This window comes from Dysidea avara, chromosome 5 (genome assembly GCF_963678975.1).
Source record: "Dysidea avara chromosome 5, odDysAvar1.4, whole genome shotgun sequence".
NCBI lineage: Eukaryota > Metazoa > Porifera > Demospongiae > Dictyoceratida > Dysideidae > Dysidea > Dysidea avara.
Window position 1 is genome coordinate 8844355 of NC_089276.1, and position 25327 is coordinate 8869681.

General features: G+C 36.9%; 1 protein-coding gene across 1 annotated transcript in view; it reads left to right on the forward strand.

Moving 5' to 3' along the window:
* The first annotated feature begins 763 nt into the window (after positions 1-763).
* LOC136255622 (uncharacterized) overlaps positions 764-25327 on the forward strand; it is a 70938-nt gene continuing 46374 nt past the window's right edge. Inside the window, exons 1-3 of the transcript XR_010700990.1 lie at positions 764-980; positions 2841-3011; positions 3068-3118. The gene's annotated coding sequence lies outside the window, so the exon portion shown is untranslated. The remainder of the gene's footprint in view (positions 981-2840; positions 3012-3067; positions 3119-25327) is intronic.

A 25327-nucleotide genomic window follows, 5' to 3' on the forward strand; every position in this document is an offset into this window, starting at 1 on the left:
CTACTTGCAAAAATTACATGAAACCGGCCGATTTCTTTGGTATTGAGTATAAACCACTTAAAAACAATATGAAGAGCATCATGCTCATCATTCTCATGTAGCAATGACCTTAGCTCATTAGCCTCATCAATAATGAACACTGGAGCTTTGGCTCCATGCCAATAAGTATAAGGTGGCAGCTTTATATGAAATGAAGTAAATTATTAAGCCTTACCATAGGAGCAGACTCAGAAGAGGTCTCTCGCGATCAGTCATATCCGATGCTCATTCAAGCTTCAAGTACGGAGAGGTCTAGATGGATTTTTTTTTGGCTGTCTCAACAAATTGCTCTTTCCAGGATGTAGTCTCCTTATGCAAAGTGATTACCAAAGTATCCACTGAATCAAAATTTACGTTGACAAGGATGGTGGGCACACACACACTTTCTCTCAAGATTGACTCTAAGACAGTCAACTCTCTAGTGCGGTTGAAAAATGCTCCGGATGAAAAGGATCTTTGAAATAACAAGTGAAATAACGATTGACATCTTTGAAATAACAAGTGAAATAACGATTGACATCTTTGAAATGAATGCAGTGGAAGTACACCCTTTCCACTTCTCCAATATAACAAGGTTGCTGCCATTCTGGCATATCAGTACAATACAAACAACACACTCCTGGACCCACTCACGACGGATAATATTATTGCACCAGAAAACCAAGTACTATGTTCTATATATAGACTGTTTGTATTGATTCCAATTGTTCAAGGCGCACTTTAATATTTTCGAGCATTGAGTCTTGCGGATACTTTTGCTGCTGTGGCAAGCGTGCTGTGGTCCAAGAATATACCCAGCTGTTTAAATAGTGACCTAGTGTCAACTGGGGAAGTGATATTAATTAACCGGAATCAAAGGCCAACTTTTCCATGTCTCACAAAACTCAACAAAATGGGTGAAGCAAAGGATGTTCACTAACACTTCGAAACAGCTATTTCTGGTATGTTATGTCGTTTCCAATCCCTGTTAAGAATCGTATATCTATGCTGTATTAGTAGCACTTAGATGTTTTATATCTGTGTGTCTCCCATACAAATATGCTTGCCAGTCACATGCACTCCTGCATGTTACGATATGTTCATGTGTGTCCCTATGAAACATTGCATGTGTGCAGGTTTATATGTCATCAGACATGCCAAGTCTCACGCATCGTGCGTGAGTCTCACTCATTTGCATGGAATCTCTCACAAGCATGAAACCGTTAATCTCACGCATCGCAAAGTGGCTAGCTAGCTACCTCCTCTAACACTTTTACAGCTGTCTAGCAGTTGTAATGAATTCTTGGCTTATAGCTAATCGAAAAATTATTGAAAAACAGTAGCTGTATAGACTATACTGCTTGAGATACTGCTATACTGAGGCTCTCTAATTTTTGAAGACTTTTTTTTCTTCTTTTTTTGCTCTCAACCTTCAAAAGTGCAGGTGGAAGTGTGAATTCCTTATAGAAAGTTTGGCTTGTTGTTTAGTTTAGGTAATCTCTGATTCTGAACCTTGGCATATGTCATGTGCCCTGTAGTTGCATATGTGTACAATGATTATGGTACAGTGAAATTTGGACACCTCAAGTTTCAGGACACATACCATTTGTTGCAGAACGAAATGAATACTCAATACAGATGCCTGTAGAAGTAAAATTTTGATTGGTTTCATCTTGGCCTATAAAAAAGATATTGAACTCTAACCAGCAGGAACGGCTATAAGACAATAGTATGAATACTTGCAAAAGCTTTTCATGAAAGAATCAGCTCAGAAACTTGTTGTTCTAACTCACTGTGGAATAAACGGGTATGCTTGTAACTTTTACATAATCTACAGATAACATTCAGAGGTAAGTGGCTTTGGTAGCTTGTAGCATTGTCTGTTATAGCGCTATCGGGTTTTTAACGTTGGTCGAAACCTGCCGAACAACTAAACTGCTGCTCTCCAAACATTGACTGCTCTTCATAGCTACTACTGAATTATACTAAGAACACATTTCAATACAATTAGCCCTTGTTTAATCCGTATATTACAACTTTTCTGATTGTTTATGTAATGCATACCGTAGATCCAATCATATGTCATAGTACAGCTGTTGCACTGCAAATTGATAGTTCTTGAACCCCTTGAAGAGCCAGGGTATGTACAGCAGCTTCGTCAGCATGGATAGCAGCTTTGATAGCAGCTTCTTCTTGGATATCAGTTTTAGTAATATGCATGCATAAATGAACTCGAGCGACTAGTCAAGCCACTATATGCGCACAAAGTGAATTTTGCGAGGAACTGTATTAATTGGAGCTTGAGTTCATATCCCGCCAGACACCAGAACGACACTTCTAAGCATGGTACTGTGAAGACACCTCCTCTACTTAATGTCTGTGACGCTAAACAGCAATATTTTCTGAAAACATGTTCGCGCAAATATGTTAGGGTCGTAGCTGTGTACTAGTTTTTGAAATCATTGTTAGGTAAGGAGTTTATATTGTTTTAAGTAATTCAGTTGCGCTTTAGGCTTTATTAATAGCACACTTGCAGTTTCACTATAGTACTCATGTACTAGGTACAGCCGGTTTACAACTAATTGTGCCTTGTGCTAAAGGTAGGATACTAAGCCTACCAGCTAAATATAAAAAGAGTGCTCACTGTTATGGCTTTTGCCAGTAGATTTTGCTGTGCCATGGCGTGCCATTCTACCATGCAACACACATTACACATGCCCATGGTGATTATAAAAATTTTAATTTGTGTATCACTACTACTGTATGCAAGATGACTAACACTGTGTGTTTATACAAGGTGCCTTTCAATATCCCCCATACAGCTGTATCATAGAACAAAAGATAGCTCCGGATGAACCGCTAGACAGTAGGAGTGATCATGTTGATAGGTGAGCAATGGGAGTGGTGATGTCATCTGAGGTAATTCCACTGTTCGGACACAAGTTTACTGTCTGGAGAAAAATCTCTTCCCACAGTGAAAAACTGATACGCAGGTATGAACACACCCACTCTGTTTCCCATTTGACTGTCCATTTTTTTCATCCATTAGAACATTATATGTTCAGTATCATCCCTACTTTAGGGGACTGGGACACGTAAGGTGAGAATATTTAAGTATGTGTGTAGTAGAACAGGCCCTGTGGTCAGGGCAGTATGTACAATATACCATACAGCATGTTAGGTTGTTGGGGGAAATTTTGACGGAAGTCACATGAAATAGTTACAAGTAAAAATTTGACAAATGCGCTGGATTCGTTATTCTAATTAACTAATCATGTGAAAGTAATAGGAAAAATTTGACACATCGCAGCAATTTGTTAATTTCGTCCAAATTTCCCCTATTAAATTATTACGCTGTACGGTAACCCTGTGGTCTGAGGTGTCAAAATGGTATATATCAGTTATACAGATTATACAGTACATAGCTTCACATGACTATGTTGTTTGTTCTATAAACTTTCAGTAAGTTTTACTGGTGTACATTCATGTCTGTATGAAGCCATTTAGGAAATCACAACTATTCAGGCAAACCAAAAAATAACAAATTGCAAAGTAGCTGCAATGATTGTTGACTAACAAGTAATTACTACTTGGATTAGGATTCCTACCATTGTAGTTCACTATTGACGGACATTTTGTCATCAGGTGTGTACCTGAAGTTTACACCTCTGAAAACACTACAGCAGTGCGAAATTTTCTGCAAACATGACAAATTCTTGCAATAGTGCATACTTCTACTGTGGCTCATGTGGACTCCACACATATGTCTACAAACAGTATCACGCATTCCCGATTTTAAAGTGGACGTGGCTTGCAAACTAAGCTGGTCTACTGCAAGACCACTGTTAGCTATGCTTCGCAAAGAGATTGCCGCTCCTGTGTTACTTTGTTCAGGTGTGCTTTAGCAATCTGTACTAGGGCTGAGCGATACTGCCATTTTAGTATCACGATCGATACTAAAGCCACTATTCACGATACTGAATAGTTCACGATACTTACAAATAAGTCAATCATGGCTGGTGCCACATAGTGTATTGCTCAGCATTCCTACAGGAAGTCCTTATAGGTGATAGCAAACTAGCTAGCCACTATCATCCTTGTTTACAGTAACAGTTATTGTAACACATGCTTTGAGGTTGTTATGGTGTTCACACCTCTCTGCAGGGGAAACCAGATGGGTGGACTTTATCATTTACAAGGATTCTTAGCCAAGTACAGCATAACAAATGGTTTTGAATGACTGTAATGTACAGGCATGGTATCACGATAGTTAATAACAAAATATCGCGATATCGATATTTTCAAAATATCGCGATATATCACTAAAACGGTAGTATCGCTCAGCCCTAATCTGTACAATGTTTGAAGTTAAATATCAATGCAGTAGCTGTGTGGTTGAGAACAAAAAATTTCGATTCGAGCAACAGTAATCCATGAAAGTTAAAATGCAAAATTCTGGGCTAAGACGCATGCATGAAATTTAAAGCGTGAAAATCCTGACTGACATAACCATAAAATATACATGCCATTAAACCTCCAGGTATACGGTAGCAAAAACCTGTTATACAACCATTAATGGTCAATCCTAAGTCAAAATCAATCTTGACTTTATCACACATTGTGGTACAGTGTCTATTGGAGTAGCATCCTATTGAAATGTAGGGCTAAGTGAAATTTCATGCTATTATGTCATGCCCCTGGTAGTAGTGTTTGATTCAGTGCAAATTACCCTCTTGATTGTTTGATTTTATGTTGCAGTCGGTTCTACAGGACTAGTGGTAGTGACTCATAATTATGGCCGGATTCCCTGGGTAGTAATTGTTCCCATACACATGTGTGGGGAAATGATTGGCCTATGCAAATCTCTTCCACAGCATACAGGACCAATCAATGATGTCGGGTATCAAGCAACTAGCTTGTAAGAATTTTCAAGCCTTCTATGCTACGAGATCAAGTCGATAGGAAGTCTTGATCCCAGTCACCAATGGTTCTACACAACTGTTGGCAGTGACTACCCCTTGTACCAGGCTATATGGAATTCCCTTGTGCTAGCTACGAATGCGCCTACTGTGAGTGATCACGGCATGTTAAGGTGAATACACCATAGCGCTTACTAGACTATGATCAAACCTACTTCGATTTGCTAGTCACACTGTACAGTAGTAGTAGGCTGGTTGTTCACTGCTTTCTCGAGTACGATTATTTTGCATAGAGTATTGGAAATGTATAAAGCACCCCAATATTTATGGGTGACATTTCAAATTATAAACGTTATACTGGTATATTATTATTATTATTATTTGTTTAGTCAAGGTGTATCTATGAATGGATTAACTGGACTATGTATACTTGTACAGGGTCGACTGGACTATGTATATATACGGTGAGCTGTACTGTATAACGTATGCATTAAATAACAAAGTTGCTAAACTGCCTACGGAATTTTACTATAAAGTGTATTATGTAGTAGAGTTCCAGAGGTTCCAGGGTTCCAGAGGTTCCAGGGTTCCACAGGTTCCAGGGTTCCAGAGGTTCCAGAGGTTCCAGGGTTCCACAGGTTCCAGGGTTCCACAGGTTCCAGGGTTCCACAGGTTCCAGGGTTCCAGAGGTTCCAGAGGTTCCAGAGGTTCCAGGGTTCCAGAGGTTCCAGGGTTCCAGAGGTTCCAGAGGTTCCAGGGTTCCAGAGGTTCCAGGGTTCCAGAGGTTCCAGGGTTCCAGAGGTTCCAGGGTTCCAGAGGTTCCAGGGTTCCAGAGGTTCCAGGGTTCCAGAGATTCCAGGGTTCTAGAGGTTCCAGGGTTCCAGAGTTCCAGAGGTTCCAGAGGTTCCAGGGTTCCAGAGGTTCCAGGGTTCCAGAGGTTCCAGGGTTCCAGGGTTCCAGAGGTTCCAGGGTTCCAGAGGTTCCAGGGTTCCACAGGTGCCAGGGTTCCAGAGGTTCCAGGGTTCCAGGATTCCAGAGGTTCCAGGGGTTCCAGAGGTTCGAGGGTTCCAGAGGTTCGAGGGTTCCAGAGGTTCGAGGGTTCCAGAGGTTCGAGGGTTCCAGAGGTTCCAGGGTTCCAGAAGTTCCAGGGTTCCAGAGGTTCCAGGGTTCCAGAGGTTCCAGAGGTTCCATGGTTCCAGAGGTTCCAGGGTTCCAGTGGTTCCAGGGTTCCAGAGGTTCCAGAGGTTCCATGGTTCCAGAGGTTCCAGGGTTCCAGAGTTTCCAGGGTTCCAGAGGTTCCAGAGGTTCCAGGGTTCCAGACATTCTAGAGGTTCCAGTTTCTTTATAGAGGTTCCTGATACATAACATATATCTAGGTTTTTGATAACAAACTACTGAGATCACTCTAGAATTCAACCTCAAATTACAAAACTTTTACCCAGGAAGCATACCCCATACAGTCTATTGTTTTTTGTGCTGTAGTATAGCAATAATAAATAAATAATATAAGTGTGATTACATTGATATATCTTTCTATACATAATTTAATTTAGGACCTGCCATCACAAAAAGAACCTATCAATTATAAAATTCTTGGAGTTTCCTATGCCATCAATAGCAGGGCACTGTTTTGTAACAACAACAGTAAATTAATACTGTTACAGTTGGCAGATTGTAAAATTTTTGAACCGGTATAGTGAGTTAATATTTTGTGCGTGCTTGCATGTGTTAGCTATGATGACATTGGTAATGTTGAGTCACTACAACCAAAAAGGAAGTTCCAAATGACTACTCTATATTTTTAGAGAGAGTAGATTACAGTGGAACTGAGCACCTTGAAACCAGGGGTGGTCAATAAGTATGAAAAATCTGTATCTCTGAAACTGTGTATAAAATTAATAACATAAAAATATCATTATTATCATTTACCCTAATAGAACAGTCACCACTCTAATAGAGCATTCATTTCCATAGTTCGGTTAACTGAGAATCTGGATTAGTCTGGTTAAGTGGGGTCCAGTTAACTGAGGTTTCACTGTAATAAATCATTTATGATAACTTGAATAACGTAACCTGAAATATATAGGCCTGAAAAACAGCATAATTATGATACTATGTGCATTCTTTGTAATTGCTGAAAAGTATGACTTAAAAATTACCTTAAGATTCAAACTTGCAGCACCTAATTTTCAGATGTTTCATGCCCCCAAGACCTCCTAGCTGGAGCATGCTTTTTATGCTGAGTGTGTTTCACACACTAGAGTATGTGTATCATTTCATGGTCAAGCATAATCACTGCAAGGTCTAGATCTGCCTCACCTATTTAAAATTTATACACTTCTGATTAGGCTTGCAAATTATTATTCTTCTGGTGTACTCTTAATAGCAATTACCCCTGTACCATCTTATAACCATCCACTATGCTGACTCCCCTATGTATGTGTTCTACCTTTATAGATGCCAATATTCTCTGGAAAAAAAAACAATTGTACATAACATCCACTTTCGTAAAATTATTTATATGCATTGTTTCCAGACAGGAATAAAAGGCAAAAATAAAACACACAGCTATAATCACAGCACTACAATGTCATCTATTTCTTTAACTTTCTTTTTTTACAAGGCTGCTCCACCAATGATTTACTTCTAGTCTTCTGAGCTGTGTGTAACAAAAATAATACACAGTTATTACAGTTACAACTATTGAACAGCTAGGTCAGTAAATAGTCCTGTCAAGGAGTACAGTAATGCTGTTGTAGGATCCATTCTAAAATGCTGCATGCCCCTAAAATTTCACCCATGAAATCCTTTTAGAAACATAACAGGGCAAAAAGCACCATAATGTCATTGTGTTTCCAATGTCAAGAAATGATACAGTACTCAAATTTATTAAATTGCTGATGTCCAAACTTTGGCCTGCATGTATACCTATCTGTCAGCCTGGCTGCCTTAGAGATCAAATATCTGCTAGTACATCAGCAGGTGTAGGCATTTGCTTGTTTCACTACTTTTATTTTTCTTTGTGATCTCTAATAGAATTTGGATTTTTCCTGCTTACTTACAAGTACATATTGTAACATGATTATGACTGTGATGAGTTATGTATGCTACATCAAAAGAAAAAGGGTATCATTTTTGTTTAAATAAGCAGCCCAAATAATATCAATTATGAGAGGTGTCTCTGTTATTAATATGAAAACAAGGGTGACTGACTGTGAAGCCAAAGTGCACCAGTTGAACTGAAGCAACCTATAACAGTGAAAATCAAGCCCATAGCCATACCCATTGTTGAGATACACCAGTTTGAAGGCATCAGTCAGTCAATCAGTCAGTTAGCAGAAAATTCCAGCCTTCCTTTTGGTGCCTTTTGTACATGAGCATCATGAACATTTAAAGTGATAATTTCCACACAATTTGCAATAAACCATAGTATTATTGTCACTAAGTGTACTATTGTGTAATGGCAGGTATTATACCTTTTACTTTATCTGATCGGATAAGAGGATTAGAATGATCAGCTATTCTCTTGGTTGGGAGCCCTATAACAGTTTTAGTGTGCTCTTTTGGTCGCCCTTTTCTTTTGAGAGGAATTGGTGGTTTCAAACCTGAAAATTACAAACGATTTTATAGTAACACAAAATTAAAATAATTTGTATTTATAAACTATATAAACCCCTGTAGTGATTTTCTTTATTTAACATTATTCACACTATTATCCAGTATAGTTCACAAGCTTCCCACAATTTTTAAAAAATAGATACCAAAATACAACAATTTTGTGACATTTTCACATAATCTTTCACATTATTATTACTAACCTTCACCTACAGGGTATTATAGTGTACAGTGACAACTACAATAGATGAATGTGGACCATTAAACTGTTCTACAAATGTTACCATTACCACCACTGGTCACAAATACTGTAATCCCTATGCTGTTGTATTCCAGCTACATTGCTGCTGTGATTGGTGTTTATATAGCCAGCTGCAGTCTAATCTCGTAAACTATTTACCTACCACTAGCCTTGATGAAGTGACTAATATATAATATGACTTCCCATGGGATACTTTGCTTGGTAAACCCCACAAGAATTACATCTTATGGCCATAGCAATAAAGTATAAAAACCTAAACCCACAATACATATTGTGTAAAATGGTGCATTGTGCATTACTGTGTTTATTGTACAATCACACTTCTTACAACAATAATATAATTATGGTGTACAAGTAGGGTTTAGGTGTCTAACAAAGGAGGCTAAACCTGCATCCTTAGGATTACCTAACCTAATTTCAAGGAATAAGACTTCATGACTTATAGCTAATAAGGTGTAACAGAAAAAAGGGCAAAGTAAGGAAAGAAATCCTTATCTCAGTTTGGTCTATTGATGAAGTTTAAAAGTAAAGGGGGCCTTCAACCCCATGGCCCAAGCTCCACTAATGACTGTATAGAGTCACAACTATTTAAGTACTTTGCAGTATAGCCAAAAAAGTCAATAAAATATTTTAGCTATTGACTTTTTGACTGCAGTATCATCCTTCCTACTGCATTCTCCTTTTTATGATCTACATAATATGTGACCGATTTGCAAAAAGGTACCTTTTCCACACATTTTACATAGCAGCAAACAAAATGTTATAACTGTTTACTTCTTATACTGATTAAGTTGCTCTTTGCATCAAAACGCAGTCAGATACTGTAGCTACATTCATGGAAAATTTCAGATGATTACATGAAATTATTAGAAAGTTATGAAGTTGTAAATTTCAAAAAAAACGGGTCAAATTTTGTTTGTGAAAGGTACCTTTTTGCAAATCCGGTCACATATATAGTAGGGCTGAGCGATAGTGAAATTTTCACTGTCCAAACGATATCAAGACACTGTTAATGATAGACGATAGTAAAACAATAGTGATAATTCACCTATTTCCTATTAGTTGCCTTCAACGAGGGTTGTAAGGAGGGATGTACCTATGCATGTATTTTGCATAAGATATTAAACAGCCTTTTAGACTGATTCTTGTTCCAAAAAGTTATTATTTAAAAGTATTTTGCAGATATTTCTCCGTATTTTACTTGTTAATTACTGTCCGATAGTAAATTTTCTAACGATATTGGTGATACTGATAGTGATACTATCCCAATATTCCGATATGCTGATATGCACATACTATCCCCCAGCCCTAATATATAGAATTTCAATTATAAACTGGAAATGCTTTAGTTCAATTTGCCATCATCAAGTAGCTATACCTGTGAACTCATACAAAAAAGAAGTCAGTTTTAAGGCCACTTATGGGGCCATTTATTGTAAGTGGCCATAGTATTGAGGTTTCAGTGTATATAGGCAACCTACATAAATTTATACATCTGCATGCCATGTTCCTAGCTGTGTGCAACAATACATAACTGTTTGCAATTTACGTACCTAATGATACATTTCTTTTATCTATTTCAGATATTAGTAGATTATTGTCTAGATGTGAAGTATTTCCTGTAATTTTAATTACACAAACACACATAATTAAACCCAAGTTATTTGTGAACAGATGATTCACGGGTACATGAGCTGCTTGTGACTTCAAGGTAAATGGTGGCTTACTACTGAAATTTAATTTGAAATCACCACATATACCAATGCATTTATTTTGCCAAATTACATATTAATTTCATTGTACTATGAATATGTCCTCTCCATGTTACTCTTTTCACTGAACTTGTAAATTAATTCAGTTATGGAATGCCTAACATTGAGATGTAATGTGTTATTTCATGTGTGCTAAAAACAGCCTATTATTTAGGGACAGCTACACACACGCATTCAGTTAATATAGTGAATGACTCTAGAAAAAAAACATCTAGAAATGCTTTGAAATTTAAATAGTATATACAGATATTTTATTGTGGTAAGAGACCTGTGTTTTACTGAATAAACGTCTTTACTAAATAAAGCACCTATAGCCACAAACTCTGATAAACAAACTGCTTACTTCCTGAATTTTTGTTGGTACCCCTGAGACATGTACCAGTTTTAATAATCATGCTTAAAATAATTGCTATAATAAGGAACACCATAAGCATGCATAAAATTTAACTCAATAATGCACTTCACTAACCATGTCTGATGATGCTACTCATGCAAACTACACTTTGTTGTCGTACAGGAGCCAGCTCCATTGGTACCACTTCTTGCTGTAAATAGATATCTTCATTCTGTCTTGCAGAGATGACCTCTTCCTTGTCTACAGGGACAGGGACAACCTCCTCCTGTTCTACGGGGACAGGGACAACCTCCTCCTGTTCTACAGGAAAAGGGACAATCTCCTCCTGGTCTACAGGGACAGGGACAACCTCCTCCTGGTCTATAGAGACAGGGACAACCTCCTCCTGTTCTGCAGGGACAAGGACAACCTCCTCCTGTTCTGCAGGGACAAGGACAACCTCCTCCTGATCTACAGTAATTGTCAGAACATTTGTTAACATATATATACACACACATACACACATATATATATATACATATATATCATGGCACAAAGATTGTGCATCAACAAAACCGTTATATTTCAGCAACAAGTTTCTGTGTATTGCAACATAACACATTGAAAGATAGCTATGTTTGACTATATAATTATTATGATGAATGTCAAAAAGGATGGTCCACAACTGTAGTCTGAACAATAAATGAACTACATTAATACATTTGCTGTGATCATTAAACACTCTTATGCCTACTTCATATTTATGTATGTGGCTGAGAAAGGGATGTATTTATGCAAACTGTTTACAGTCAGTACACTATATATTCATTTTGTTCAATATAAATTAATAATGATTATTCAAACAGCAACACAACTGGAAAGTTTTCTGCCTTACAATATCATTCAGAGCCCTTGTGAATTTTATTGATTCTTTCATTGTTAGCACATAGTTATTGGTGCAGCTTAGAAATTCTGTTACAGTGTAATATATAGTAGCCAGTGGCAATTCTAGACCTGACCTACAGGGGGCTAAGTAGGGAATTGTTGTTGCTTGGATATAATATAAAGTAGAATATCAGGGTATGCAACTCCCAGAAGTTGCAGGATTTTCATTTACAATTTGAAGGTTTGAAAACAGCCTAAAATTTATACTATAAACTCAACATAACAATGCCAATCAATATGCTGCAACTATCCCCAAAATTTTTTTAAAAAGTTATTTTCAGCAGGTTAGGCCAGGCAAACTTGATTACTTGTTTCTCATCCACAAAAATTCAGTTTTCCATGAGGGGGAGGTCATTTTTCATTATTAAAGAAAATACTCCAAATCAAGTAAAGGGTTAGCTAAAGCCTTTTAAGAACTAGTTACATTTTACCACCGTTTCTGAGGTGCAAGTGACATTTGCGCCATGCTGTGCTATTAAAATGATAGTCAGCCTTCTTAGCATAACATATATATGTGTGCACGTGATTGATAACAGCAATAATGAAATTAGAGGCAGTGGGTAAAAAGGAGTGTGGCAGGATGAGAAACAATAATCAAGTTTGCCTGACCTTTAGACTTGCCTACAAGGCTAAAAACCATTTCAACCATGTTGTTGTGCTACCTCTGAAACCAGATGTCAAGTAAACTCACCTAAGGTATACTATTTTCAAAATTATGGTGTTACAGATTTGCTATGGTTTTGTATTGTTAATGCATACAGTATGTTATTGCAATTCCATGTATTTCATAATTCATTAATTACCACATAGCTAGGTTGCTAAGGAAGTGTATCCTGAACAAACTACTTTAAACTACAAACAATGCTCAGCACTATCTTCTTAACTGTTTTATGGTTTGCCTAATGCATTTTCTTATAAAAATTCTTTTCACAAAGAGCTCTGAGTCTGCTTCATTCATGTATAAGAAGGACATCCCCCAAAGGATACGCAATTTCTGGTAGCCTGCAGGGCCCGAGTTGCTATTTATCAGTCATCACAACACCCATATAACCTTATAGGAGAGCTGCTCATCTCATGTCATATTTAGAACACAAACACACACACACACTGCTCGAAGATTCTTAGTTTACTAATTTGTTAAGCTGCTTTGCTGTAGTTGTACCCAGTTATATTGATAGTAAAATATCAGTAACTTTAAGTATATGGAATATATTGTTTTACTAGGTTTTAAACTCTCAGTAAAACATCAGTGAATGTGGGTTTACTGAAAAACTACTAAAATAAAATAATTAACTGTTCCATATACTGGGGATATATACCACTCTAGTAAACTAAGAAACTTCAAGCAGTGACAATGACACACACACACACACACACATGCGTGCACACACGTGCGCACACACACACACGTGCACATGGCACACGCACACGCACACATGGCACACACACACACACACACACACACACACACATGGCACACGCACACATGGCACACACACACACACACACACACACACACACACACACACACACACACACACACACACACACAATGGCACACGCACACGCACACATGGCACACACACACATATGGCATGCACACACACATACACACACATGCACTTGGCTGCAGGCACGCCTGATTCAAACATAGAGGTCCATTTGTACAAAATAGCCCATATAGGGAATGGTAGTTATTGGGTTGGTAACCATAAATTTCTGGATTATGGGTTAGACAAGTAAACATTTTACATACAATCCAACCGAGCTAGTGTTAAATGACAGCATAGTTATATATGCTGTGATAGCCATTTTTCATGAGTGTATGCAGGGAAAGTTTTATTCTGTGGCTTTATAGCATATCTAATTTTTTTGCTATGTAGCCATAGCTTATTTAATTTGTATCTTGTATCTTCATAACTATTTGCACAGTTCATTAAATGTGGCACTAAATAATTGCAACAAAATCCACTGTAGCTATAGCTATGTATTTTCTTTTGGTGCTACAGTTTTAGACAAGTGATATAATCTAGCATGCAATGTACTGATGTGTAGTGTACCTAATTAATTTTATCCATATCCATACATCTTACCACATTCTAGTGGTGATATTGCTACTTCTTCACCACGCTTCCAGTGATCAATCAAGCTTTTGATTAGCTCACATCTTCTGGCAAAATGTATTCCAGAAACTTGACTTGCAACATTTGCCAATTCTGTAGTCAGGAGAGAAACCTTTTTATACTTTTGATGATAATTAGGAATTAATTTTGGCTTGGCTGAAACATTGATGCATACAGAACAGCTACTTTGTGATGTTAAATTCAAGAAAATTCTTTGAGTTTCTTTATAGTATTCAGAAGTCCATCGATTGTCACACAAGGCTTCATCATAAAGGGGCATTTCAAGATTTTTACGAAGTGCAAATATGTGACGACAAGGTAACATCATTGATTTTCTGAACAAACAGTCACAATCTTCTGTGCTGACATTCTTTATACCTTCAGTTGTTTCCACTGTGTAGATTCCCTGACATTTGTTAAAGTTTTTTACTTTTTGTATTACGCTAAGTTGCTTGGTGACATAGGCAGAGGCATATGAAGTCAATAGTTCAGAGTACTGTGTTTCTGGTGAATTCTTGCTAAACAAAAAAACTTTCACTTTCTGAAAGTTGATTGCTGCTTTGTGATCATGTTCTAGTCGTAATGAAGAGAGAGTGAGAAAAAAATTATCAAAAAAATCTTTGAGAGAACTATGGTGCTTAATCACTTGCTTCAATTTTGCATTCAGACTTTCTAAGCGATTGTTGGTGGTATTCAAGAAGCTTCCTGCAGCAGCTTTGTAATGTAATACCCATTCATTTCTTATGCAATGCCAGTTAGATTCAAAATAGTCAAAAACTTCCTTGGTTGTATTATCTTTTAGCTCTGAATAAAAAGTATTGTAGTCTTCTTCTGAAGATGCATAAGCCAACTTTTGTAAGAATTCCAGGGTTGTATTTCTTTGTTCAGATGTAATTCTACGTTTCTCACAAGTAATCTCTCTGCGAAATGTCCGCAGAACATGAAAGAGACAAATTAAAATTTGTGCATTGGGTAGAGCTTCCTTAATAATGTTGCGCTCGTTAATATCTTTATCCGCCATAACCACTCTTGTTCTGTGCCAGTCTGGATTTCTTTTTTTAAATGTTTGAATCATCCAGTTTATACTTTCTTTATCTTCCCGCATTAATATGCATCCAAAAACCACTTCACTTTGACCATTAGAATCTTCCGCCAACATCAAGTAAGTTGGCACTCCTATTTGCAGCAGTTTATAGGTAGCATCTATAAAGACTATCTCAGGGTATGATTTGAAAGACTGCATCATCTGTACATCTTGAAAAAACAATCCTTTGAAATTCTTTTGTTCATCACTGAAAATATCTACATTAGACCCTGTGAAGTACATTTTTTGAGTTTTACTTGCATATTATATCAATAGCTATTCATATAAAACTATTTATATTATGCATTCTACAGTTGAGTGTTTTACTATTGAACAACATGAAAGAATCAATTGCAACATCACTGAGCCCATCAATTTAAAGAGGAAATGAAACATGTGCTATTGTTTATCTAGCACTGAAACTGTCAAAATAATATCATATTATTAAGAACCATATTTAGGATGGTCAATGGTAAGGGGAGACGAGATTAGATGAAAAGAGGAGGGAATCGAAGGCAAAGAATCCTCTAGTAAAATGTAAGGTACTAGTGTACCATACTATTTGCAAACTTGTTCTCAGTAAAAAACAAGTAGTCATATTGACAATACAGTCTTTTCAAACTACATGGTTGTGTTTCTATTTTCCCATGCAATAATTATTGCAATAATAGCATTACACGTAACAATTTTATTTTTGTCCAACTCTACTGTGGCATGCCGTCTAAGGCACCCGTCTAAGGCACCCGTCTAGATAAAGCAATGTCCAGTAGTAAAAAAATTAAGCCTGCAGTGTTAGCCATTATTGATTTATGCTTGTCTGAAGGGATCAAGCAGTCATTCAGGCAGTCAGTTAGCAGAAACTTCCGCTGTTTAATAAAATTCCATGGCAACCAGTTCTGAAGGTATTTTTGGGATTGATTTTACCTAACCAATATTGCCAAGACATCATGAAGGAATTGGAAGACTGGTTTTTTTGTGAAAAGGTGCAAAATGCAGTGATCCCTAACACACGATATTATAGTATACTACTGCACTGTGTGATACGTATATGATGTGTATACAATATTTGTGAGATTGTACACCTACAGGTACATGCATTTGTGACCAGGTCTATGACAATAGGGCATATGGGCATAGTTATTTTTCAAAAACACTTTAACTCATAAATTTATGTCATTTTGCTATACCCTACTTTATAATACTAGCCATATAATGGAAATGTTCCATTTTAGTACAGAGATTAATCTACCCTATTTTAGCACGCTAGTGATTTTTGCAGGCCTGGTCACATTAAATTTATGTGCATACCAAACTTTTCCAGTACATCCTTGACAACATAATCTAGATCATTTTTATGAGAATCATTAGAGGCTTTGGAGTAAATATTTGACAAATCTTTAAGTAGAATGACCTTTCCTGTTTTAGCTATCGTGTCTTGCTGCACTTTCTTCTTGTTGGCACCTAAATTTAGCAGGTGAGCTGCTTCCTGTCTTCTATCGATTGGCAATCTCCTTTGATTTGGGTAGTGTTTATAAAATTCCTATATATATTTTAGAGCAACTTTAATTAGCAGTATACAGTACATATACATGTAGAAAACATAATAACCTTATTTTTAACATCTTTTGTGGACATCACTTTATGCAAAGCTACTACTTTTACTACAGAGAGACCATGCATCATTGGGATGTTTAAAATCACACAAATACAAACACTTCGGACTCATATAACTATACGTACACAGGCATGGTCAGGAAACTACAAAAAACCAGCACATAAACATTACAAGGACATGACATAACCAGGTTATAATCAAGTGTTCCATTCAGGGCAATCGCACAAAATAATATGTTGTGAAGAACTGATAGCTTTCTGAGCAGCTTTGCTCAAGATGGAAATAGAGTTGCTACAGACTAGTTGTAGCTTGCAGAGCTCTGTTGGAGTGAGTAAGAAAATGGCCCAAGCAACCTATTTCAATTGTTGACTATGGAGTGCTATAGCTCAAATGATCCAGCTTTGAAAGAAATTATTGATAGTCAGGTTTACTATAGCCTTGTTTATGCACTGCAACTTATTTATTACGCAACAAATTGGTACTTATTATTTACAACTATAAATTGTAGCATACATATTCTAATATTGCTGATTTTACATCCTAGGCAAACCAGCTGTGCTGCCTGCCTAGTAATCAATAATAGAAATAAAGCGTTTTGGCTATACAGTAATGTATTTAGCCTCTTGTGGTATTATTTATTAATGTGTCGATAAACACCAGCAATTGTGAACTGATTGTAATGAAAGTAAAATAATTGCACTCAGGCACTGAGATAGCTATGATTGTTTTGTGTAAAGCATCACAGTGCAGTTGGTTCACACTTTATAATACCCATGGCCGATTAAAATCATCGTGATAGCTGGTGTATAAAGAAATGGCTAGCTAACTAGCCAAATTGGCCTTTGTCATCGAAAGTTGGTACAGTGTTCACACTGGCAACTTTAATTATAAAGATTCTTATCTGCACAAGTGCAAGTGTGGACATGTCAAAGATATAAACATTGTACAAACTTAATAATAATAATATACAACACACAAGACAATTTCAGTAAAACTTTTGGCTAGCTGTGAGCATGTAGCTGGTTAAAAAAATCAAAAGGTTGTAAGTAAATATAAACATGTGAACTTTCACAGAATAAGATGATCTACAAGCCACCACAAGGTTAAAAAAACTAGAGTGATACTTTTGGACCGAAACTTAATAATTTTTGAAAATTTTAACCTCATGCATGATCACTACTGTAAGCACTACACATGTACATACATGCTTCCTGTATGATGATGTCTTAGCTGCATACTATCAACATAATAAATTTTCCTTTTGATAACATCAACTGACCTTTGAGACGTCATGATTGTGCTCTAAATTAACACTTTGTATTTCCAGAGAAGTTCCTTGTTTGTCTGCTAATAGAGAGATGTGCATTGGACAGTTCTTCTTGTAGGTCCTTTTGTAAAAAGTATGTATCATAGTCATAACATTTAGGTCTTACAGTATTAGAATATATATATATATATATACAGGGGCAGATCTAGGATTTATAAAAGGGGGGGCTAACTCAAGGTATTAACCTCTTGGGTAGAGCTAGGGGGTCTGGAGGCATGCCCGCCAGGAAAATTTTGAAAAATATATGCTAAAATACTGCAATTTGGAGACATTTCCACATAAAATTCATAATATTTTCTGCCTGTAGATATTTTATATACTGCCTTTAGATTATAGGTATAGCTATCTGAAGCATTTTGTTAATGGAAACGTTTGGGTAGGTACAGACAACCAAGTACATGATGCACCCTCTCACAATTGCACAACACTGAATAGGTGCATGTTAGAATAATAATGTTGAAAGTGGAAAATTTTCAAGATTGAATCTGAGAGCATTTTCAATGGAAATTGTGTACTTGAATTAAGTATTGCCATACATATTAACTACACAAGTAGATGAATGAAGCCCTTTAAACAGACCAATGTACTTCATTGTATGTATAGGTGCAGGCAGATTTGGAAAAATTCCATAACAGAACCAACTATGCTTCCAGTGTATGTTCTATTAGAGTAGTTAGTTGACTGCTCTATCAGATCTTGTACACCTCCAATGCTGATCCGGGTCCTTGTTGCATAACCTTTAGCATAAATCCACTGATATATAATACCTTGGAAAGATGTTTATAAGGTGGTTTATGAGTATTTGTATTATTAGTGGTCATATAATTATGCTAAGACAAAATTTCATTATAATACTCAGCATATTGATCAAGTAAAGCCTAAAAGTGAAGGGAGGGGGGGGCTTCAGCCCCCAAAGCCCCCCCCCCCTGGATCCACCCCTGATATATATATGAATATATATTTGTAGAAATCACAACAAAATGTGGTAGTAGTAGAATTATTGTCTTCATATGAATCATACAGTAGGGCATAGTAAGTAGTTAGTTAAATAGAAAATGTTTGAAATTTTATAGAAAGGGTTTGGAGTCATTCTGAATGGGCTTGTCAATGAATAACCAATACTGCCAAGCTGTTGGGAAGAAAATGTGAGATTATTTATGATGAAAAAAATTGAAGACACGAAGAATTTAAGGAACAGTAACAAACAGAAAACTGGTAGCTACATTGGTTCAAATCTAACTCATGTGTTTTTCAAAGTGTCTTGTGCTCACAAACTTAGGGTTTAACTACAAAGTAAATTGACACAAATAGAGTGAAAATTGTATTAATAGTTTAAATGGCTTCTATAATGTGATACATGTTGAAACAAAGAATAAGCCTATCAGTTAGAGAGATAGTTGCCTAATGTATCTGCATTCAGTGCTATAAAGCAAAGTGAACATACAATCTTTAGTCCTATTCTGTTACTACATAATTATAGTTTGTTCAGGTTTCATATCATACAGTATGGTAATACTTTATAATAGGAATGATGAATGATGAACATTGGGTTTTCTTGCCCAACAATATTATTACACCAAAATCAGCCTCACATTTCCTTCCTAACAAAGTGGCTGTATTTGTTAGGAAATGTCATCAGAGTGACTTCAAACCCTCTATGAAATTTTTATTTAACCAATTTCTACTATCCAACTAACAATTAAGCAAAGCATATTTTGACTATGGATAGGACTGTGGACTTGATATTTGTATACTATTTTGTAGTAGTACTATTACATCAGCACTACTAGATACTATAAAATAAACTTCTAGCTATTTATTATCTAATTGCAATTCTGAGGCTACTGTAAAGTGGTCTATTGAACCTCAACATTATTGTAATTAAGGTATACTCTGCAATATAAGGTTTACTATTATAACTTTACATCTAGAGAACTTTTGATTGGTGTTGCAATTAAATAATGTTGTCTGAACATACGATGCATACTGCTGCTTAACGTAATGTGTGCACCATCAGTTTCTGCCACTATAATTTCTTCCATATTAGGAGCTGCCTCTACAGCCACTCCTAGCTTACTGAGAGCAGTGGTATATCCAGCCCTTCATGAGTACCTGGGCTGACTGGGACTTTCAGTTGTCACCCTGGTGTGGCTACGTCACTCAATTTGAGCTATAGCTAAGATGGGCCTGGACACCAAATATTAATTGTCATGAAATTTTGATTGGTTATACATAATACAAGTTACAGCTTCCATTCCTGAGATATACATGACCTTTGTGACAAGGTGTGGTTTTCTTCAAATGCCTTAATTTTGCAGACCCAGCCACAACTGTGAATTATTGTAACTTGGAAGTGAATATTTGTTATTACTTATAATTGTAACTGGATTTGGAAAATTACCCTTATATGGTTGTACCTAAAACAATTAAAATTTTTGAAACTGGCATAGTGCTGTTACTAGCAGAAAACGCTTTTCAAATAATTATTTCTAAAATTTTTCTTGTATTTCAAAGTATCTACAGTATGGCTTATTATACCCTCAATTGCGTAGGAATTTAATTATAATGCTGTATTTCAGAACAAAATATTTTATGTGCCAAATTCACTTATAAGGGTGATTATCCATAATCTGGTCACAATTACATAATGACAATGAACAATACTGGACAATTATATAGCATACTATATAGTAAACTGCATTGCTTTATAAAGTAGCTATATACCTTTACCACTGACCTGTACTAGAACTTGTATAACTCACTTTGTGTTGCGGATTCCTTTGCTTTCAGATTTAAATTTCCTGCCACCTTCCTTACAACAATACTTTAGTTGGTAGTATACCAATTCTGCTTTGAGGGGTCTTTCAAGCTTTTTGGATTCGGTAGATATAAGTTTTGCATTTCTTTTCCAAAGTTCTATGCACTGTTGATCTTTAAAAGTATTAATTTCCTTTTCAAGCTCAGCATAGGTGTTAAACTTCTTCCCTGCTACAAAGGTACAGCTGCTCAAAGAAACTGAATCCACTGTATCATTGCTGAAATCAATTGTACCTTGACTATTCCCTGGATCCATATTTATTAGACCTAGTTAATCAACTACTGACTGGCTGCAGGCAGTGGAATAATGAAGATTGGCCACATCATCCCATGCATTGTCCATGTCATGCCACATGTTAATAACTGTTTATAGCTTATACCATTTAATCAGCATCTAAGAATGCTGAATCACTCCTGTTAATGGATAGTCAGAGACAGATATTTAAGCTGATGATAACCAGATGACCTTTCTCATAACACTATAACAAATCAGCAGTGTTGTGATGATAACTCATAATATTATTTGGACAACATGTATACATAAATTACAGGAGTTTCAGGGGCTACACTCAGGGGTATACATGAGTTATACTATGTATTAACTGGAGCCTTAGCAAGGCATTACATACAAAAAAACACACACACACACTCACAAATACACAACAAAACACAAATATAAGTCCAGCAGTTCGGTTCATTGATGTCCCATGATGTCGACAGTCTAGAATTTAAAAAGTATGAACAGGAGGTTGCAACTTTATAGGTGCTTGCTCAGATCGAGCGGACAGACCTTTTTGGTAGATGGCAAATTTCACTTAACTTAGATACTGTAGCTGGCATTTAATGGCCTAAACATTTAACTTCACTAGTCATAAGCTCAACAGATAGCATAGTACGTTGAAGGTCTTACAACAGAGGACCATAGCAATCTTGTTTCCTGTGGCTGGCAGCAGTAAAATGATGCTTAGTAGCTATTTGTAACAACTGAGAGCTCTTGTAATATGATGGAATCAGAGGAAACCAAAACTGCTTAATGGTGATGAGAGATACTTTGTGGACTAACACTATTAGCTATATTGTGCAGCCATATCAAACCACAATCAGCAAAATTTAATATGTTTAGTCAGTGTGTGTATGCCTTCAATCTCAAACCGAACTGAAGCCATGCAAATCCAGCTATAGAAGTGCAACGTTTAAGTTCAGCCTGCCGAGTGACGACGCAAGGTCACGGATCTGTAAGTCTTTAACACTCTCCTATTCGCTATCATCTTGAGTTCCTCGGTGAGCCAGCCGTGATGTACTGATAATTATAGACTCGGCAGTGACTAGTATAGCGATATCTAAAAGTCGGAACTCTCTCCAGATCAATAGCCATGTATATAATGCCATGCCTGTTTTTCTTTAGACCCAGCTCTGTATTGGTAAACCAGCTGAGTTACTGAGCTATACCAAACCAGACAGGCGACAGCTAAGGAAACAACTACCACTATATCTACTGACTACTCGATTGCCTGAAAATCAGCCCGGACTGAGCCGCCGGTCACAGACAAGGATCACCGTACCGAATAGCTACGTAGCAACCAAGGCTGCACTTCACCATGGTTTCCCAGAGCGAGGGAAGTTGTGAGTCAAGCTTCAGTTCAACCCCAGGATTGATTGAAGAAGGCCAAGAGTGTATTGCTAACCCTTACCAGTATTGCGATCGGCCAGCTTCGTTTGGCTTTGAAAAGAAGGGTAAGTTCTACCCTAAAAGTGATTTCGGGATGGAACTCATTAGCTATGTGGAGGCAGGTCATCTCACCGGGTACTACTGCAATGTAACTCATGAGATCTCTGGAGAAACCAGGTAGGTACTTCAAGGCACTTCTCGTTATGACCACACACCTCTTAATGTTAGCTATCAAATTAGTTGCATGTTTCTGACTCTAAGCCTTCTCACAGGTCCCTAGTGGGATAGAATTCACAGAATAGAACAAAGAATGTATATACTTTTTTGGGCTCATTTGTAACCAGTTGCGTAGTTCAAGCTAGCTATGTAACTTGGTAATTTTAAAGCTGAAAACCAGGTGACATGCAGCTATACCTGGATTTATTAATTTATTTTTTTGCACACTGCTATAATTATTATTATTAACACTATATGTTAGCTGTTGGTTTTTGACCACTTATAATAGTCTCACTTGATGTGGCCAGACCTCTATTTCTAGCAGAGGGGCTTATGGATTATGCCCATGCTAAAAAGGCACAAGTACTTATAATTTCTAATTGATAAGCTCCTGCACTGAACCTGGCCTTGTGAGACTAAGCATAACTATAATGTGACTGTTTCAGACTTATCTAAAGGCTCTCTACAACACTATGGACAGAAGACTACTGAAGGTGTATGAGATATTATTTCACCTTGCATCTAGCAAGACTGTTCAGTTACTGCAACCGTTTATAGTTTTGTGCATAGGTCGTGTAATGTTCAATCACAAAAAATTAACAAGGGTTGCAATTTGTATTATCATTGTATGATTGGATGTGGTTACTGCATACATTATAAGTCTGCATTATTTTTGGCTTATATGAATACATGTATTTATTACATTCCATTTATATACAGGAGGTGCTACTTTACAACTGCAGCTGTACACAAGAGAATTGAATTTATAACACAGCTGAATACTACCTTTGGTAGTGGTGGCCTTATCTGTTCCTTCACAGAGTTTGATCTTGCCCAATTCATGCAGTGGAAACGTAAAATATTTCATCACAACAATGGTGTAGAGGCTAAGAAAGGGATACTGAAGCTTGGTATGCAGCCATGTGGAAAAATATGGGTCTTTTCTGACAAAATGTTTATTGATGTCAATGGACTCATTATAGTATCTCATCATTATGTGTGGCTATCTAGAGGTACCCGTGCTTCCATTATGTCACAAAAAGAAGTGTCATTAGATGATATCACTTGCAGCATTAAGGAGCCCCTGTCAGTTACACCATTCAAACAGCTTTTACTGAAGCTTAATAATTGCTTAAAACACAATTATCTAAGCTCTATTCTACTAATGGGAGGAGCAGTAATGGCATTTCATTACACATCTTTACAAGAATTTTTTGGATCATGCCCTCAGGTAAGAATTATGTGTGTTTAAAGTGCAGACATAGGTACTAATAATATACTGAGGAGAGGGTGGAACAGAGTACAGAGCCTATATAAAAATATTTCAGTGATTCTCTCAATACTCTCTAGGTGAAGATTGTTTGAATCACATTTTTTGTGATCTCGTTGATCTGTTAGTGTGTGATCATAACATTTCCATGTTCTGTTAGTGTCTACATTTTGCTTACAGCAATTCCCTTGATTCAGCCTTGTACTGCATTGGACACTCTCCTCTCTATTTGTATTGACTCTAGATGCTATGGTAAAGCATGCAAAATTGCTGCAAAACAATATTTAGCATCTAGTTATAAAATCCCTTGCCAAAGTATTAAGTATCATGCTCTTGAGTTAATCATCTAATATGTAAGTACCATAATACTTACATGTAGTTATGTACGTATATCATACAATACAATAGTACTGTATAGTAGGGACGGTGAAGGTGTGGGCGTGGCCCATGATAAAATATCACCCAAAAACCTGCCTCGATTTTCCTCACAATGACATGACAGTATTTATTGGGGAAAATCAAGCCCAGAAGTTCCTTCACATTGACCTGGAACATTTTTGTCAAGATGATACAGAATTGTAATTTTTTTTTTAATTGACAGAATTTTCTACTGCCTGCCTGATGTATTCAGTCAAGCATAGCAGAAAACTGGTAGAGTCACAACCCTACTTCTTTCATATAAATGTTTCAAATTTACTTAAGAAGAAACCTTTGGCATATTGATCAGCGTACAATGTGTGCATAACTGTCTTGCCTTTTGTCCTTCTGTACCAGTGAAGGTTCTTCATCAATAGTAGGGTTTCTATCCATGGGCATAGCTACATGTTACACAACATTATGCAATATGTGACTGGATTTAGAAAATACGATCCAAATCGCACATTAGAAGTTTCAAGATAAACGGTTTTAAAGAATTGAAGCCAGCATAACTCTCCAAGGATAGCAAGCACGCGTATGCAATTTACACAAAAGATGCATCAATCTGTTACCTTTCAGGCCACTTCCAGTACTTGTAGCTGCTTGTAGAGTGTCCCGCCAAATAAGATAGAAAACCTGAGAAGTTGTACGAGCGAAGTAGTATCATGAGTGCTCACAAAGGGGTGGAGGGTTGGGGGTAGTGGGGAGGACAAGAGATAGACCTCAAAATGGAGGCAGACCACGATTGGAGTCCAGACACAAGATTACAGGGCTGTGCTGGCTCCTTAGTGGCTGATATGTAGCAAAATCAACAGAGAAAACGTCTGGCCAACACTATAAGGCTGTCCACCAGTAAACCACTGATTCTTGCCAAGCCAGGTCCTTCACAAGGCCTGAAACCGCCATTTGAGCACTCCACACCAC